Source organism: Thunnus maccoyii, chromosome 19 (assembly GCF_910596095.1).
Source record: "Thunnus maccoyii chromosome 19, fThuMac1.1, whole genome shotgun sequence".
In the NCBI taxonomy this organism is placed as follows: domain Eukaryota; kingdom Metazoa; phylum Chordata; class Actinopteri; order Scombriformes; family Scombridae; genus Thunnus; species Thunnus maccoyii.
The window spans coordinates 12,633,116-12,651,824 of record NC_056551.1 but is presented as its reverse complement, the minus strand read 5'-3'; the positions used below and the strand labels follow the sequence as shown (position 1 = coordinate 12,651,824).

Here is an 18,709-nt window from a genome sequence, read left to right as displayed (position 1 = left end):
AATGCTTTACATACAGCAGACAATAAAATACAGGAATAAATATATCATGTATAACACAAGCATGTGCTATGGACAGCCAACACTTTTAATTCCAACTTTAGCAAGTAATTTCACTGATGAGGTCCTCTGCTCTACTTGAGGAAGTGCTAATAAGTCAGTGGAGACCTTGGTTGGACCGAAACCCTGCAAACTATTGGCCCTCCATTGCACATAGGTGACCAACTCTGTTAAAGAACATATCAAGACATCAAGCATAAAAACTTAAATGCCAGTAAATACAGTAAATACAGTTTTAAGAAGTTATTTAAAGGAAGATAGTGATTTGAGTTATGGAAATAGTCAAAACGTTTCTGTCTGAGGCTGCACACAGGAAGAGCATTGTGGGTTAACAGCTCAAAAGATGTTTATTGTGTTTAATTGCTCTTTAAAGTAATCAGGACAGAGATAAATAAGGCACAGATTGCCAGTTTACAGGGAAGGCAACCTCATTTTGTGCATTAGTCAAATCTCACTCTATGTCCTGTTCTATAAGGATGATTCAATAAATTTCAAGGTCCCTTGAATTCCGGGGAGAGTTCGTCATCAAACGTGCTGTAGGGTGAATGCAAAGTCTGCATGTGTTGGATTAAATTTTGTACATGACGTCAAACCATTTCAATCCTTTTCCGGAATAGGCTCATATATAAAGAAAGCTTTGGATCTGTGCAGAAAACAGAGATCAGGACAGAAAGACCCGGACTGGTATCGTGTTGGTTAATGTAATAAAGACGGTTTGTCCCTGAGGCAAACAGAGATCTGCGTGGCCTTCTGATGTCTCTGGCCTACACACGAAGCTCAATAACCTTCTCTCTTTCTCTGTGTCTGTACAATAATTGTTTCTTTTCATCTTTTACACCATCACACTTCCACTTCTCTCCTCAGTCTGTTTTTCCCCTGTCACACTGCTCTCTGTTGCTGTTGCTGATCACCCCCTCATATTCTCTCCCTGCCTTCTCATTTCTTTTACATGCACACTTATCTTTTTGCTGCCACTAGTGATGTGTCAGCAGACACAAACGAGACGAGACGCCGTAAAGTCGACAGTGCACCGGAGGGAAAGAGAGAGAGGGATAGAATGGGGGGGCGAGGGGGGAATGGGTGAGGAAGAACAGATTTAGGGAGAGAACGACAATCCTTTTTGCATGTGTGTAATCATGTCTGTGTGTGTGGGTGTGTTTATGCAAAGAGCCTGAGGGTCTATCTGACATTATCCTGCCTAGAACAATCCAGATATTGCCCCCAAAACTTTCCCATCATGCACTGCTTTCAGTTTGGGACAAGCACATGCATGGACACACAGATGCCAAAATAATAAGGAATCTATGTGACAAATGATCCATAGCTTGTGAACATAGTCTCAGGTTTTGTGATTAATGTTACTGTATTGTATTATATGTTTTTATTTTGCATTTAGGGTCTGATTGCATTACATTATATGTGTAATATCACAAAATACTATGTAGCCTAATAGTTCTGTAACTTGTTCATCTTTTATCATCAAAACTTTATCATCATGTTGATTGAGCTTGTTTCTCTTGTATTCATCACACTTCTATGTCTATGTCATGTCACCTGTCACCTCCAATTAAGTAAGCAGACTTCCTTATATGTCCAGAGATACAGAAACCAACCAGTAATTATGCAGGAATAATGTAACACAACATGGCTTCAGGCTTTCCGTCAGTTAATTTACTTTCATTTGGCTTTATTTAGGAATATACACCATGTGAGCACATTATAAAAGTCTTAAATCTGGATTTTATACGGGGCACCTCTACAAGGCCGTTCTATGACATCAGGTAAAAATGCAGGATCTGTCTTTGTTGATATTGACTCAAGTGCTGCAAATTCCTTACACATTTTAAAATAATCAAATTACCAATACTAATTGACAAGCAGTAAAGATGTTTGGGGCCCCTAAGGGTCTCGGCCCCCAGGGCAGTTAACCCACTTTACCAGGTTAATCCAGTTTTGACAAAAAGATTGTACTTAATTGCATTAGATTGTGTTGATGTCACTGTATATTGATAATACAGTTAAAGATTACTTTGAATTCTGCTATTGAATTTTCTTTTCTTTCAAAAAAAAGGAAAAGCTGTGAATATGAGGTAAACTGACTCCTAACCACTCTGACACACCTCACCCTGCCTAAAAGTGTGTATACATAAATACACACACACACACACACACACACACAGCGGGAGCGTGAGAAAAATGGATAAAAGCAAAATTCACCCCGATATGACCAATCCAACCATCTCATTCTCTCATAATATAAATATTTCAACGCTCCACACTCTCAGAGCGCACTAATCTCCACTTCTGCATGTTTGAATAATGAATGCAATAAAAACTCTAACAGCTACTTTTAACGTTGCCTCAAACTGCCCCTCGTCTGATGTGAATGAAAGAGGCGAGGAGTTGTAGGGGTGGAATGGATAATTAGGAGGAGACGATGAGTGAAGAGTTGGAGAGGAGTAAAGAGAGAGAGAGAGGGAGAGAAAGAAAAAGAGAGCAGTGAAACAGTTCGGGTTCAGAGGCTGATAGCAGGGGAGTACTCTGGCATAAACAGAGACATGTGGATCACATGACAGAGGGTAACAAGTAGAAAACAGTATGTCACATCCATGGATGGATCCCCAATATGTCTTGTTGATAGGATTTAGGAAACAGAGTGAAAGGACATGAGACACAGGAAGGTACAGACAGAGAAAAATGATCCTTCCAGGGACAGTAGTGTCCGTTTTCCTAATAGCATTTAATGAACATTTTGTTCCAGACAGAGGGCCCGTTTGTTTTTCCACCTTGGCTGAACCTTGGGCAGAGGACAGGTGTAATTTTTTAATTATCTTTATAGAGTTTGCTGTCACATAATGCATACAGCTTGTGTGATTAACTGCAAGAGAGAAGCTTAATGGATCCCTCTTCTAAATGCTGCTGCAGCTTCTGGTTTTCACTATAACCAGAGGACATAGTGAAGGTTGACTGTCAGGTTCAGGCTGGTGTGTGATGGAGTACACTTGCAGCTTTTTGAGTTTGTCTAAGGACACACAAGCTCCCTCTCTTCACCACTTCTCCTCACTGCTCTTTCACTTTTTTTCTATTATTCACCTGACTTGTGAAAATGATGTCTTGATAAAACTCATGTTATATGCAGTGTTGCTTATAAGCTCCCCAGAAATATGTGCGTTTTTTTTTTTTTTAATGTAATGAACATTTCCAGCCTATTAAAAAACTCTGACAGACTTCTGCTTAGAAGTCATCCAGCGTCTTGTCTGCCTTCTGTCATCCCCCCCGTAGCACCCATAGCCAATCTGAGCCTGTGACTAAAGCGCCATCTCCCAGGCTGCACATTCCAGGCTGCGTTCATTCACTGGGTCCGCAGGCACTATAGAGCCACCTCTGGATTTAAGCGCATTTTACTAGTCTCCGCGCACTGCTCGGACGTCGCTCTGCAGGAATCAGCGATTACACGGAGATCCAACAACCGTGCATCAAATACACAGTCGCATATATTCTCTTGGATTAGCCAGCTGTAGACACTTTGTAGCCCCAAAGCGACTGGCCGGCTTGCTTTTCGCCAAAAATTGGATGCAACGAGAGGAACATACAGGAGAGGGAGGGGATAGATAGATAGATTGATAGAGAGAGAAGCGAAAAGCCTCGCGTCGATTGGCCGCCGAGCAAATATCTGACCTCGACCTCCTCGGACGGTGGGAAACTGGTTGTTGAAATGGAGATGTCGAGATTTTCTATCCTCCTGTCTCCTCCTCCAACACACATGCTGTCGAGGCTGATGATGATGATGATGATGTTTGCGTAGGAGTGTTTTATTTTGCGGGCAGCGTCGGTTAACCAGTCTCTACTGTTCAAACAACTCAAACAGACAAGCGGTGGATGGAACTGTGTGGCTGCTCCAAACAGCCCTTTCAGAGATATTATCCTTGCAGCACGGCAGATCATCATCTTTGTCGCCTTTGGAGTGTTTTTCAGTTGCAAGTCTGGAATTGGACAGATAATATTTTGCATGCTGATGACAAGAATGTGTCGCGAAAAGTAGTCTAGAAGCACATTACAGTAGAACATTGTCTTGGGCATTTTTGCAAAGGAGGCATTTGCGATTTTGTATTTTTTTTAATTAACTAAAGAGGATCGAGCCAATTGGGGTTTATTTTTTTTGGCTCGAGTCGAACTCCATCTCTACTTCGACAGCTACATTTGGGACTTTTTTTTCATTATTCAGTGACTGAGGTCGACACACACTAAAAGCCAGCAAAGGTCGGGACCTGAGCTCCAAGGAGCCACCACTACCCCTACATGTGACCTGCTGAATTCCTCTTATCTCTGAAGGTAAGGACCTCAAAACCAGAAATTTACTGTAGCTGGAAATACTTCAACCCATTTGAGGTTTGACTTCAGTTAACTCATCCTCAGGTTGGATTGTTGTAGCAAAACAAATACATCTGCCAGTCAAGTCATGCATGCTGTGGCAAACAAAAGAATAGATAGATAGATAGATAGATAGATAGATAGATAGATAGATAGATAGATAGATAGATAGATAGATAGATAGAGCGCTTGGTGAGTTTCTCATTTCAGCACCATGGACAGAACCACAGTTGCCTTTCAGCAGCAAGAATCTGCTTTTATTCTCCCTATTTTATCCATACATGTATAATTGATTTATAGTCCATATACCACACATTCAGTACAATGTACATATAGTAGAGTGTGTTTGTAGAAGCTAAATTAACCTATGGTCCAGATTCAGTTAGTGGGTAAGTGGAGTTTGAATGAACAGATGCAGATATACAAACAGGCAGAAGGATAGATGAGAGAGGGTGAAAGCGAGGGAGAGGTTCAGTGCTTTGTATGACAGACTTGCTGGCTGGCCGGCTTGCCACATGCTGACAAAACAGCATGGCTTGTGAGCCACAGCTACTGTCACCAACTGTTAGCCATGGTCACATCCAAACTGTTCACTCCAGATATTTTTAGGCGGAGTGGAAATGCAACATTAAAGCCATGCAGTAAAGCGTTTGAATACAGTTAGAATGACACAATATTTTAGGCAAGGAAATGAGCAGGATGCAGCCCACCACCTACTGGGTGTTTTGGAAACACTGTGGTGGATGAACTAATAACTAGCCAGCGAAAATGTGATCACAAGTGAAGCCGAGAAGATTAAATCACAGCTTCCAGTGTTTATATTTGATAAAGGAAAGTGTTTGCTGTCAGCAAAAACAGCACATGGGCATTACTTGAGGATTTGAAGAAGAATCTTGAGTAAATTGTCCCTGAAAAATAATACATTTTTAACAACCCATGTTATGAAAATACAGAGAAATACTTAAAACTCAACAGCGTTTTTTATATGCACTAGTAATGACCTCTTAAAATGACCTCCATAGTTTATGTGTCATAAAAGAGATTTGGAATAGTTTTGAAGTCCCCTTATCTCTAACAAATGTATTTTGGTCTTGAGGAAAACTTTCTAATATATCTTCTACTAAAAGCACAATTTCATACTGTAAAATAACTGATTTAAAGATATCACCACAACCCAATACAGCATCTGTACCTCAGACCTCCACTGTGCTGTTTGACAGTCAAAAATGTCAGCTCCACTTCAGACTCTTTGCTTAATCTACCCAGAAGGAATAATACTCATTATGCTCTACTGTGCTTGCGTATCAGCAGAAGTGATTTGGGCTTATTACATTACATACTTATGTCCTCTCTTGTGTCTAGTTACTTGAGATACCTTATTTATCTAAATGCCTCACCTGTTCCTCATGCACTTAAAAGTTTTGAAATCAAATTTTACCACAGCCCTCAAGTCATTGTCATGACATACAGATGAGTGACATGTTAAAGACAAAAAAAAAAATGATGAGACTGATGCTAGGAGGTTTTAGAGTAACTTATTAGACAGCACTCTCCACCACCATCACCAAACACCAAATCTTTCGGAAGAATGTTGTTGTATCCCTCCAGTAGAGTTAAAGAGACTTGTGAAATCCATTTCAAGGAGCATGGATGCTGTTCTGGATGCTTGTGGTGGCCAAACACTTTTCTGAGATATATATTTTTTCTTTGAATCTGTGTCTAACTCAGCATGTCATTTAGAAAATTATTCTTATTCAAGGCTCCAGCCAGGTGGAAAGAGAAGTGAAGGTTGCACATTCAGTCAGATTGATACCTGCGAGTCCTCAGCATGAGCTCATTGAGCTACAGTGAATTCAGCTATGATGTCAAGGGTGTTATTTTTAAGTCATGCCCACGCTGTCTTAGTTATAGCTTCACAGTGACTGATTTTAAACACTCCCTATCATATCCTGTCATGTCCTATCATATCATATCAGTGAAACTATGACCCAAAGCAAGTGTGGGGAATGACAAGTAGGATTAAAACCATGCAATGGTCTAAACAGAAAAGAAATACACACACACCTATAGTACATACTGTGTTTTTAGAGGGCCTTCAACAATGCAAGACAAGGCGGGGCTTATGTTCCCATGGCGACTTTCTCAATGACCCTTGGAACAACCTTGGCCCCCAGGGAGATCAGTCATACTCTTGCATGTACACACACGCAAACACACACACACACACACTCAAGTCCCCCTCGGAGCGTGACTATGAGTGACTGTGTGTTTCTTGTCTGCTTGCTGCTGCTGCTGCTGCTGCTGCTGCTTCACCATCCTCTCAGTCATACAGCAGGAGAAAGAAGAGGAGGAGAGAGAGGGAGTTGAAGGACAAGGAGATGAGTAGGATGGAAGAGCAAATTTCAAAGACAGATGGGTGATGAAAAAAGATGAAGAAAGGTGTAGAGAGAAGAGCGCATATAAAACAGGGTGAGAGGGATGGAGAGGAGGAGGAGGGAAGGTTTAAACACTGGCAAGAGTCAAGAGAAAATGCAATTACAGAGGCAGCATATCCACTTCTTTTTTTTTATCTGGGCATTTGAAGTGTACTCACATATCAAGCTTAATTACTTTTAAAATGCACTATTGGGAGGAGGGAATCATGATAGATCCGCTGTGGTAGAGATAAAGAGGAGAAAGGAGAAGTGGAGTGGATGGATGGAGACTGGGGGAAGGGAATATGGCTGCTCAATGATCATGTTAAACAGTCACCAACCCGTTCCTCCCCTCCCCCTCGGCACCGCGCTCTGTTCCCCTCACAGCTACACCCCTGACATGCTCACACATCACGGTCACGCACAAATGGGTTACCGCGCAGACACCAGTATCACCAGCGCACGCGTTCCAGGCGCAGGCGCACACACACGCGCACAAGTCACTGGCCAGCTGATTGTAAAAAACTGAAGCTCACTGCAAGAGAAGGAGGGAGGTGAGGCGGGGAAGGAGAAAAAGAAGGAGGAGAAACAGCAGCAGAAGAAAAGCTGTTGTCCCTTTATATGTGTCCTTCACTTTCTGTGATTCATTCAAGGCAGTTTCATTATCATGTGTGTTGAATTTTCGTGCACATATGACATGAATAGTGCCAACAATTGTGCTTTTTTTCCAAGATGGGTCATATTTTCATAGTCCCTGCCATCATTCCTACAGTTGTTAACATTTTACTCACCAACTTAATCACTGAAACAAGATGACATCACTAGATGCACTTCACAATCAGGCCAAGTAAAACAAGCAGTCAGATTATCAGACAGGTTGTGAACAAACCCCCAGTTTATCCCAGTTATCTAAAACAAAGTAGTCTGAAGTAAAAGTGGTGAAGGGCAAGGTTCCTGGTAGCTCTTCAAAGAGTAAAAGATGTTTAAAATGGACAGTTTCTGCAATAATTTTGACTAACCTTCTCTAGAACTTGTCTGATTGTCTGACCACTCGTGTTACTTGCTCTACTGCACCCTTTGTTGCTGTGTTCCCAGATCTCAGCATTGGATTTTGAAGATTGCAATGCAATGAGTATCCGCACACTGAATCGAAGCTCTCTTTAATTTTATTTTGCAACAGGTCTTCCTCAGGCAAAATGCTTTTAAAATGCTCTATGACACAGTATGAATGATTGCTGAAGCTACAAAAATAAGACCCATGTTTTTTTAAAATGTTGAATTTTCCTTTAAGCCTTGCACAACTGGCCTGTCTGTCCTTGTATATGGCCTGCAGCATGCTGCATATATTACACACTAAATATAAAGGCAGACTGCTCAGACTAAGTTTAAAATTTGCATTACATCTGTAAATATAACATAAACTATACATTTCAAGGAAGCCTAGGGGCTTGCTCATTACAAATGTTATGGTCTAAAGCCTTTTTTCAAAGTCTTTGTGCGCATGGAGTATTAGCTGTGGAATGTTAAATCTGAGACTAAAAAGTTGCAAACGTCAACATGCTCCTTTTGGAAAGTGATGAAGCCCAATGAATTTAAGAACAAGCTAGCTCAGCAAGGTCGTGACTTACTCTGCCATAAGAGTTGATCACAACAAACGTGCACAAGACAAGAGATTCTCATTCATAAATTCCTCTCTTTTTGGTGTGTTGTACCTAATTATACGTCTTTGTGGTGTCTGTGAAGATTCTCAGTCATCCAGGTCATGGTTATCCAAGGAGGGTTGAATCGAAGGCAGCTGGACTTGGTTATAGATACTTGAAAACATTTCACCTTTCAGGGGCTTCTTCAGTTCTAACTGACGGGTGGGCAGTCCTAGGTTTTTAACATCTGTGGGGTCATTATCAAGGTCATTGACACCACTTGTTTCGTTAGTGCTCCTGGCTGTTGTAACGTCAGTCGTTAGGGTCACTGGAGTTGTCACATGAGACCAAATGTGAGTTGTTGTCCTCCTCTGTTGAGGGATGGTTTCTCTACTTTGACGTAGATAGCCTCCTTCAAACCATCTGTACTCCCTATCCAAAATATGTATGTTATTGTTCTTGAACGTGTGTCACTTATCTTTCAAGTGTAGGTAAACTGCTGAGTCTTGACCTGAGGAGTTGGCCCTCCTGTGTTGAGCCATGCATTTGTTTAATGGTTTTTTAATTTCCCCGTAATACCAGTCTGCACATTCCTCACTACATTGGACACTAGATTGCTTTTCTTGTGTTTGGGTGTGTGCTGTTTCAGATAGACCAGTGATGTCTCTGTGATTCTGTTCAACTGCACTGTGCTGACATATTAGCATACAGTAAACTGGGAAAAGTTGGTTCAAGTGCAAACTAGAGGCTAGAACTTTTAAGCGTAATCCACCCACTCAAAAAACAGGAGAGGCGATGGTAAAATGTCAGTCTTTAATAGCCCTGTCGCCATAGTAACTGAAGACCCGCTCCTACTTTTACACACACTGCCTCTTGAGCGATGACCATTAGCACTAACAACCAAGCAATCAGCAGCCTTGAGCTTTCAACACGTTTCCTTCAACCATCTATACAATCATCAAGGATGTGTGCATCCATCCTCTCATCTTCTCCAAGGTGCCCTTTGCTGCCTTTTCTTCTTCATTTGCTTTACATTTTACTATCCTCTTCTTTCTTAGTGTGTTCTCTTGCCCTCTGCCTTTTCCCCAGTCTACTCCCGCTAATCTCTCCTCGTTCATGTTGTTTCTTTCCACAGTCACAGAAATGTGAGCAGAACGTTGTTTCTGTACCTCATAAACTATGTCACAGATGTGTTTGTGTCAGATAAGACCAAAGCAAATTCTGAGATTAAGGCTGTACACAACTCAGTCTGATTTTGCAAGATAAATCCTTTTCAGCATCATCTCGATTTTTATCAAATTTTTTCTGCGCAAACACAAGCAGATGAAGTCACCAGCAAGGAAGAATTTTCGAAAACAGTCTCTCCAACTGCAAAACCCCCACAATTTTAACAGTGACAAAAATAAAACCAGAAGTGTTCACTGCGTAGGATTTCATATCTCAAGAAAGTTTCTGTAAAGTGATTTTCACACTGCATTAAGGAGTTGTTGCGTAGAAAGTGTAAAAAAAACCCCAACAATACACCAGTATTAAATCCTGGCTATGATTGGCAACAAGTGCTGCAAACTAAAATAGCCTACAAAATGTGCTGTTTATCACTGTCTTCCAGAATGATACATATGAGCCTTTTCTGAACTGATGCCCCTATCAGCAGAATGACGTATTTTGTGAGTGCCTTTCAAAACTGTTAAAAACAACCAGTGATGAGGATTAATTTGACTGTTTTCTGATATGACACCGACAACTCTTTGGTTAAGACTATGGAATGACGTCATAGTTAAAAAAAAAAACAATTTGACTGCTGGTAGAAAACAAGATGGGAACAGCAGCCTCCCATGTCAAAGTCACACGCTTCCATCCAGCCTCACATCCTTTCTTAGAGAGTTATGGCCGGGGGATGTTGTGTTTATGGCTGTTCTGACTGGCCACACTTCAATGTGGGGGGCCAGCTGTCATAGAGAGGCAACATGACAATTATTTAAAAATGGATATGGATAAACTGCGCACACCTTCATATAGTCTCTCCAGTAAGGCATTTATAATGTTACAGAAATACTTGTGACCAATCACCGCCTGCAGTAGGCGTGAATGCCGGTGGCGGAAAGTTCCAGAAATTGTCAGACCAGTCAATTCCAACTTTGGAAAGATGCGGGGGCAGGGGGTTTCAGATGCTGCTCGACTATTCGACAAGCACTTCTGTTGACAGCAGTTTTTCTTGTGAGGGCAGTCTCTCAGCTTTAGGTAATGATCACCATGGTTTGTCTTAAAAGTGCGTGGACAACACCCAAACTGAAACCATTTAGCCTAGATGGATATAGCTTCGTAGCCTTTTATTTTATGTTATTCAGTGAACAACCGAGGCAAAGCAACTGATTATTCATCTGGGGGCTCGCTGACAAATTTGTGAATTTGAGGGGGCAGAAGACCAAAGACCAAAGAAGTGTCAAATCCTTGCCAAAACTGACATTAAGGTTTCTATTTTTGTACAGAAGCAAGGCACGAAGCGCGGCTCTGCTTCAGTGAAGTGGCATTTTCCTTAGGCACAGTTTTTTCCACTGTGCCAGTGAGGTATTTTGGTGACTCTCCGTGCTTCGTAGTTGGAGGAACGGGGCAGTAGGGGAGGTGTCAGTGGCAATCCAGCTGTGTACTGCTTTTTTGGTGTCAAGGGTAGCTGCATTGCGTGCCTTCTACCATACACCTGCCCAGACCAAGTCAATGGTACACTCTGTATTGACTGAGCTTCACACCCTGCTTTCAGTAATGTAATGCTGATACCGGGAAAGAGAGCAAGTCAAGGGATAGAAAAAGAGAAAGACAGAGAGAGAGAATATCCCAAAGTTGGGTTCTGTCCATGTTTGGGAAAGTGGTACTTTCTAAGAATGCAAAGTATTCAAGTGCATCCATTCTCACTGATGATATTTTTTTGTGTGCATGTTTTTGTGGGTATTTTTTCCCACAGTGCATGTTGCGGTATGCCACAGCTGTGAGATGATCTCATCAGTGCTTCAGATGCTGTACGTAGTAACTTTTGACTCTCCCGAGACTCTTCTGAGTTGTGTAACTTCTTGTAAATACCATGTCTCTGTCTGAATACGTGGGGTGACATGCCACGGGATGCATCCATCTCTGTGTCAGAGGTGCTGTCTTGTGAGTGGCACTGCTGTTCAAAGTGATGTTTAAAACAGAGGCCTACCCACGCTCCCTAAGGCAGTTTACATCAGCTAAACAGACAAGACAATGAGAGTAGTTGAGAGCAGAGAGCGAGACAAAGACAGCAAAACAAATGGAAGGAGAGGCTAAACAGACCGAGAGAGGGCACCGGAAAAGAGAGAGAGAGACAGAAAGAGAGAGACAGAGAGAGAGAGAGCAGGTGGAAAGCAAAAGCCAGTGAAAGATGACAAAAAGTGAATGACGTGAGTGGCAGTGTGCTGAGAATATGGATGGGGATATAAAAAGATGAAGGAGAGAAGCGAAGCAGAGCAGCGCAGGTGCCCAGCTGCCCTTACTGGAAGCTTGAAGAGGAAAAGACGAATACACACACACACACACACACACACAGACACAAGCAGATGCAAGGCAATTTAGCCTGAATTGCATCCCTTAATTCATAATGATAAATACACACATAACTTTCTAGTTAAGTCTTGTTACACTAACAGACAGAACTGCTGCTAAGAGACTCCTGTGCTTTCTTACCAACACTGATTCTCTTCTCTTCTCTTCTCTTCTCTTCTCTTCTCTTCTCTTCTCTTCTCTTCTCTTCTCTTCTCTTCTCTTCTCTTCTCTTCTCTTCTCTTCTCTTCTCTTCTCTTCTCTTCTCTTCTCTTCTCTTCTCTTCTCTTCTCTTCTCTTCTCTTCTCTTCTCTTCTCTTCTGCTGTTCTAACCATATGTTTTGTCCGTTGTGTGCATCAATGGCAGCAACTGGGGTTATGTTGCGGTGAGCACTGAGATAACCTGGTTAGAATGTTATAATACGACTTGACCTTCACTACACCACCTCTTGTTTCATACATTTACTGTGGCATCTGGCCAGGTGTGTGTATGTGTGTATGTCCTTTCAAAGTGTGAGTATGTATCCATCAGGTACTATATGGTGGATTTTAATGCATACATTTAGATGAAATATCAGATGAAATATCCATTATGCTGTATGGGAACATAATGACCGATCAGGTTACGTGTCCTTCACTTACCACGAGCTCACGAGTCTACATCCACACTGTCTGCAAAAACTACCAGCCTCTCTTTCAGCCATCTCTCCTTTGACACACAGGGCTCACCGATACAGATGCATTTTCTTCTGATTTAAAAACCTTTATAGAAAAAAAATAGATGTTTAATAGCTAGAAACCATCCAAACTTCTATATGGACTAAAGTAAATGAGAAAAGTTTGTTCACAAAGGTTAGAGGTTGCTTTCAGCTTCAATTCACCCACACTTTCAAGTCACAGACCCTGTGCTGATAACTGTGGGTGTTTTCTTTCAGTTCACAACAAACCTATGTTTGACAAGTTGACAGCCAGTCACACACTGGGGGGTGACCACGCATAAAGACTGTAAACAGCATGGGGTTTGCACACACAGTAGCAAACAGGAAAGGAAATGAAAGCTAGTATTACCTGTGAACTGTGAAGAAACTTCCTGGAGATAGTTGCTCAGAGTTGACTGGCTTCAAACTTGAAAAAACAGGGTGTCAAATACAGTTTTTGATTTTTGTACACTGCTCTACAAGAACTCTGAGGAAAAGCAAAAAGGTTTTGATACATGCTAATGAAATAGCAAGACTTGCTGTAAATTTACATCTGTGCCACCACGGTATTATAATGCAACAACTACTGTTTCAATTGCTACAACAGTCATGTTACATAGTGAGAGGATGTGGTGGTGTCATCTGAAATTTGCAAAATCATGGAAACGGTGACATTGACTGTAATTCTTCATGTAAAATCCAGTATATAAACACAAAATTCATCCAGTAACTACTGTAGGAACATCTGACATTGCTGACCAGATGTGGTCACATTATATCATCCTGGCGTATGTGACCTTGTCGTTTGAATACATTTGGATACCTTCCAAGTTGAATTATGCAATATATTAATGTGACTTTATGCATACATTCACTCAGGACTACTTTTTATTGCCTGCTTCGCTGTGCTCAGAGATTGATGCATCTCTTTACTTGTAACATCCACCTACAGTACTTCCTGTCGAGTTTAAAAATAGTTTTACACAAGCTTTATTCAAATAAAATTAGGTTTGGTCAGCAGTTCCTCGATGTCACATCAGTATTAACTATCCTGCAAACTGATGGTAAATCTAGCCACAGTGATTGGTTTACATGCGTTTATGATTAGCACATTATGTCATGTCAAATATCATTTATTATATATCAATTGGCAGCTTATATGGGACACAAGGGGATGTTTCAAGATGTATTGTCATCAACTTAGTAAGCTAACCAGTCCCCAACCTAGGGCTAAAATTATATGCATCACGCTGTGGCTTAGGGAGGACAAAATAAGTGAGAAGTCTAAAATTGGAATTATCTCATTGTCAAGTGTCAAAGAGCAAATGTAATTTAATGGTGTCTTACCCACTTCTGGAAGAGGAAAATGAATTTAATTTATTTGAGGGCAGTGCATTACCCCGAACAGACCATGTAGCCAGAGGGGAGGTTTGGATGTGTGTGTGTGTGTGTGTGTGTGTGTGTGTGTGTGTGTGTGTGTGTGTGTGTGTGTGTGTGTTTGTGTGTGTGTGTGTGTGTGTGTGTGCGTGTGTGTGTGTGTGGGCACCTGCAGTGTACACCCGACATATGATTACACTTTTGAGTGTTTTTGAAATAATCTATTAATCTGTCATACAGGGCAGATTCAGCATAGTATTAACTGCTTGGTGTGTTTGCATGGCTAATGTTTTTCACACCAGGAGGTCCTAACGGAGCTCCGAGTGTCACAGCAAACTGTCTCCTCTGTCACTGCGATTTCTCAGGAGCAGATTTGACTGGCACTGAATTTATAAACCAGGACTGAACCAATGGCAGATAGTAGGTAGTGTTATTGGATAGATTTATCATGTTTAGAGTTAGAATAGAATAGAATAGAATAGCATAGAATAGAATAGAATAGAATAGAATAGACACACCCATGTGCACACGGTATATACTCAAACACACAGAAAATATGCATTGCCAAGGGTGAACAACACATGGTGAGATTTGGCTTGTTTGTTGTTTTCATTATTGTTATCTCCACCAGGCGTAACCCTGGAGGGGATCATGCATTTGGTCGTGTGTGTGTGTGTGTGTGTGTGTGTCTGGGTGTGTATCTGTCCGCAGCTAATTTCGCATAATTCTGGGCCCATCAGCCTAATATTTTATGTGCAAATTTATGACTGTATGCTCAAGGACCTCTCATGGTTGCGATGATTCACAATTTTTGAAAAAACTATTTAACAACACCATTGACTGCTCTGTTTCATGCCGACATTGACTGCTGACTCCTCACTCCTTTTAACCAGCCAGTAGGAGCCACAAGTGATCAATAACTGCTTCAGTTTGGAATCTTGTTTCCGCTAGGGACAACCAATCATGCCTTGTTGCCATGTTAGATCAATCGGTGTCAAATTTTGGTACCTTGAGAGTGGGCTGTGTTGTGAATTCAAATAAATATTGATACGATTCCTTATGAGCCTATTGTAAAACCTAGAATTTTGTCTTTTCAGCAGTCCTCACCATTTTACAATATGCATTACGACATAGCATAAATATCCATGGAAAAGTTTGGTCTCATCTTGAACCGGAGCATCTGCAGATTAATGCCATACCTGATATGTTATGATCCACTAAAGTTAGGCACAATATGAGATGAATAAATCCCCGTTTTTGTTTTCTTCACTGCCATCTTGACTGTACACACCTGGCGGAGATCTGCACTCTACTGAGTGCACTCTTCTAGTTATTATTATGATTTAATATGAAAGACCAAACAGTGCAAAGCGAGTTTGCATAAATACATCTTGACAGACTGATATTTTGTTGAAAACAGCAGTTTATTTATTTGTTTATTTCCAGCCCTGAGACTGGAAACACTGTTGAGTTGTAGCTCTGCTCTTGTCTGTTGTATTTTTGCAGAGCTAAGCAGAAACATTAGAGTGAAGTTGCTTGAGGTGTGTGTGAATGTGTTGGAATAAATAGTTTGTTCTGCAGCATCAAATATTGTCTTCGGGTTTCACCTAAATAAATGGCAATCAAATATACACACACATACATACAGATAATAAATATGTGCACTTGCCTCAACTACAGTATGACTTGTATGCTATATACTCAAGTAAGCCTATGTTTACAGAATATGTTGATTGCAATTTTATTATCATGTGTATCTAACGACCTTGAAACACCAAGCTGACAGTCATCCATCCGATGCCACTGGGCCATCACTGAGCCTCTGTAGCAGACCCCTGGCTTTAGTTTTTGTGATGTGCCCAGCATTGCTGGCACTATTCAGCGCTCATCAGTGGCTGATTGAGCATGTTGAATTGGCAGCAGAGACAGTCAGTGAGATACTTATACATTATACAGGCCAAGTAGGAGTAGCATTCCTGAGACTCCTGAGATACCTGTTGCACTTGTTCTCACTGTGGACATTTTTGTGTGCTTAAACTTTCTTAGGGTTACTCCTTGTCTCCACTAGTGGCTCAAAATGTATCCGGAAGCTTACAAACCTTTTTGGCTCCTTTATGTGTGTGCTCTGTAAAATTTTATAAAGTGATGAAATGTGCTTCTTGTTTGGGGCCAAAATCGTAGATTAAGTCTAATACAATAACTGTCACAGCCTTTTGAAAATCTTGAACCAACCCTTTAAGTGCACTCAGGATACCTTTTTACTGTTTGCATCATTCAGTTTCAGGGCTAGGACTTGCAATTCAATCCATCAACTGTTGAGTTCAAAGAACCGTAATATCTCTGAGCTAACTTCAGCTCTTTCTGGTGCCAAGATTATAGGCTGTCACGCACAGACTAGTGGTATTATTTGCACGGCAGAGGGTAGAGCATGGCATGGCATGGCAGAGGGGAGGAGCAGGAAGTGCAGTGACAAACTGACAAAATTTGATTATATGCAATTATTTTGATATGCTTTGAAAGTGAAAGCTCATTTTCTTTAATCATTCTGGAAAAAATAGAATTTAGGAAAAAGACTGACAGATAGTTAGATGACATCCTTTAAAAAGATTGTTTTGTCAGATTTTTATCTACTGTGTATAAGACTGCTCAAAGTTCATGTTCTATTGAATTGAGAAAGTTTGTAGAAGTTGTTTTTAGCATCCACAACATGGCACAGTTACTTCTTGTGGCTTTATCCAAAAATTGAGACAAACCCCAAATTTTCATTTTTGAGAAATACTAATAAAGATTATTCTATTATACTGCCACAGCATTCCCAAGTACCCCAAAAAATGGACCTGGAAAACCCACAACAACAATAAAGCCATTGTCTAGACATTCAGTACTGTATGTCGTGGACAAGGACGGGCAATCATAGTCTGTTGCTTCCAGCGCATGCATAACACGTTTAAAGTTACAATGGCACATCTTACATCAGCATGCAATTTGAACTGGAAGAACAACTGAGCAAGGTCATTTAGATGGATGAGAGTCATTTAGCGAGCTGTATAATTAAATGAAGACACCCCAGGTCATCGTTAAGTTTTTTTCAAATGTCCTCATGGTGCTATATTCATACTAGCCGAGAGCCATTTTTATGATATATCATTCACAGAGGGGCACTAATTAGAGAAATGTTACCCAGGCATTACAAGGACACATGGGAAGGTAAAAACTATTCCTGGGTTCCATTCATGGCTTCCTGAGAAAACTAGTTTCTCTCTTTTCTACATCCGCAACCCCAAACTCCTTCCTCCCACTCTCTCCAACAGCCTTTGGGATTTCCCTGGTTCCTGATTCAAGGTCAAACTTGTGGATGAACTAGACTGTTCAGTGTCTTTTAGTAGAAGGATGAGGTAGAAGAGCTTTACCTGAGGCTCGCTGTGTGTGGTCATTACTTTAGGAGGTGGCTGCAGGGCCACAAAAAAACAGTGGCAAAAGACATTTTTGTGCGCCAGGTGAAATTTTACGCTGGAACAGGGTGAGCCAGGAGTCTGAGAGGGAGAATCAAGTTATACTGCAGTAAGGGCTAGTGCGGCTGACGGGATAATATAGTGACAAGGCTTAAAGTCTGTGTAAAGGAAAATGAGAGATTTCTTTTTAAACACAATATACATGTTAGAAAATAATTCCTGAAAACATGTGAAAAGACTGTGAACTATGTAGCACTGGATTGTGGAGTTAGAGTGTTAAACTGTTTTTCACCATTTCTGTGTTCAGGATTTTTTGGGCAGGTCTGAAATGGTGGATGTAGGAGGGTGACTAACATGACCCCCCCACTATATAAACACTAGAGTTAACATGCTCATAGTTACTATTTTTACATCGGGTAGTTTTACAAACTGTCATCGCAGACAATGGGATTTACTTTGGATAATCTGCTGTTACTGGTGAATGAGGCTATTTTTCAACATTAGTGCTCGAGTTATTTTTAACTCAGCTGAAGCATCCATTGACGGGTGGAGCCACTAGCAGCTTCGGCTTCGGGACCGGCTGTGCAGCTGTGATGACAGGTAGAGTCAATGGATGGGACATCTCTGGCCAGAGGCAGCACTTCACCAAAAAGCACGGCTATTGCTCCAATGAAGCCGCCGAGGATGTTTCAGCAGAGGAGTGAGTAGCATTAAGTGCATTGAACTCCATTGAACAAAAACAACAATTTAACATAATGATTGGGGATGGTTGCTTGTTAACTAGTCATTTAAGTTACATTTTTACTGATACAAGCCCAAATTTACCCACAAAATATGTGCCAAATTAAACAGTGGCTCCTAATGTTTCTTTATTTTTAAAATGTCATCCATGCTGCTTGCCTTACACCCACAGACAAGGCCTATTTTAAATTGTGTATTTTTATATTGGAGTTAGGTATAAGCGTTGTTAAATCAGAGGCTGTCCGTGCTTTCAGCGCCTTCAGCAGACACACCCCCAGCGTTTCAGAGCAGAGAATACTGCTTGTTTAACTTTATATACTTGGCAACTTTTTTAATCATTCAAATTTTGCTGGGTGGTTAATATATATGTTTCTGTGGTGTGACAAATGCAGAACACATATTTATTT

The 18,709-nt window shown here is 41.0% G+C and overlaps 1 protein-coding gene across 1 annotated transcript in view; it reads left to right on the top strand.

Annotated features, from left to right (window-relative positions):
- The first annotated feature begins 2,976 nt into the window (after positions 1 to 2,976).
- fam163ba (family with sequence similarity 163 member B, genome duplicate a) overlaps positions 2,977 to 18,709 on the top strand; it is a 27,763-nt gene continuing 12,030 nt past the window's right edge. Inside the window, exon 1 of the mRNA XM_042394354.1 lies at positions 2,977 to 4,389. The gene's annotated coding sequence lies outside the window, so the exon portion shown is untranslated. The remainder of the gene's footprint in view (positions 4,390 to 18,709) is intronic.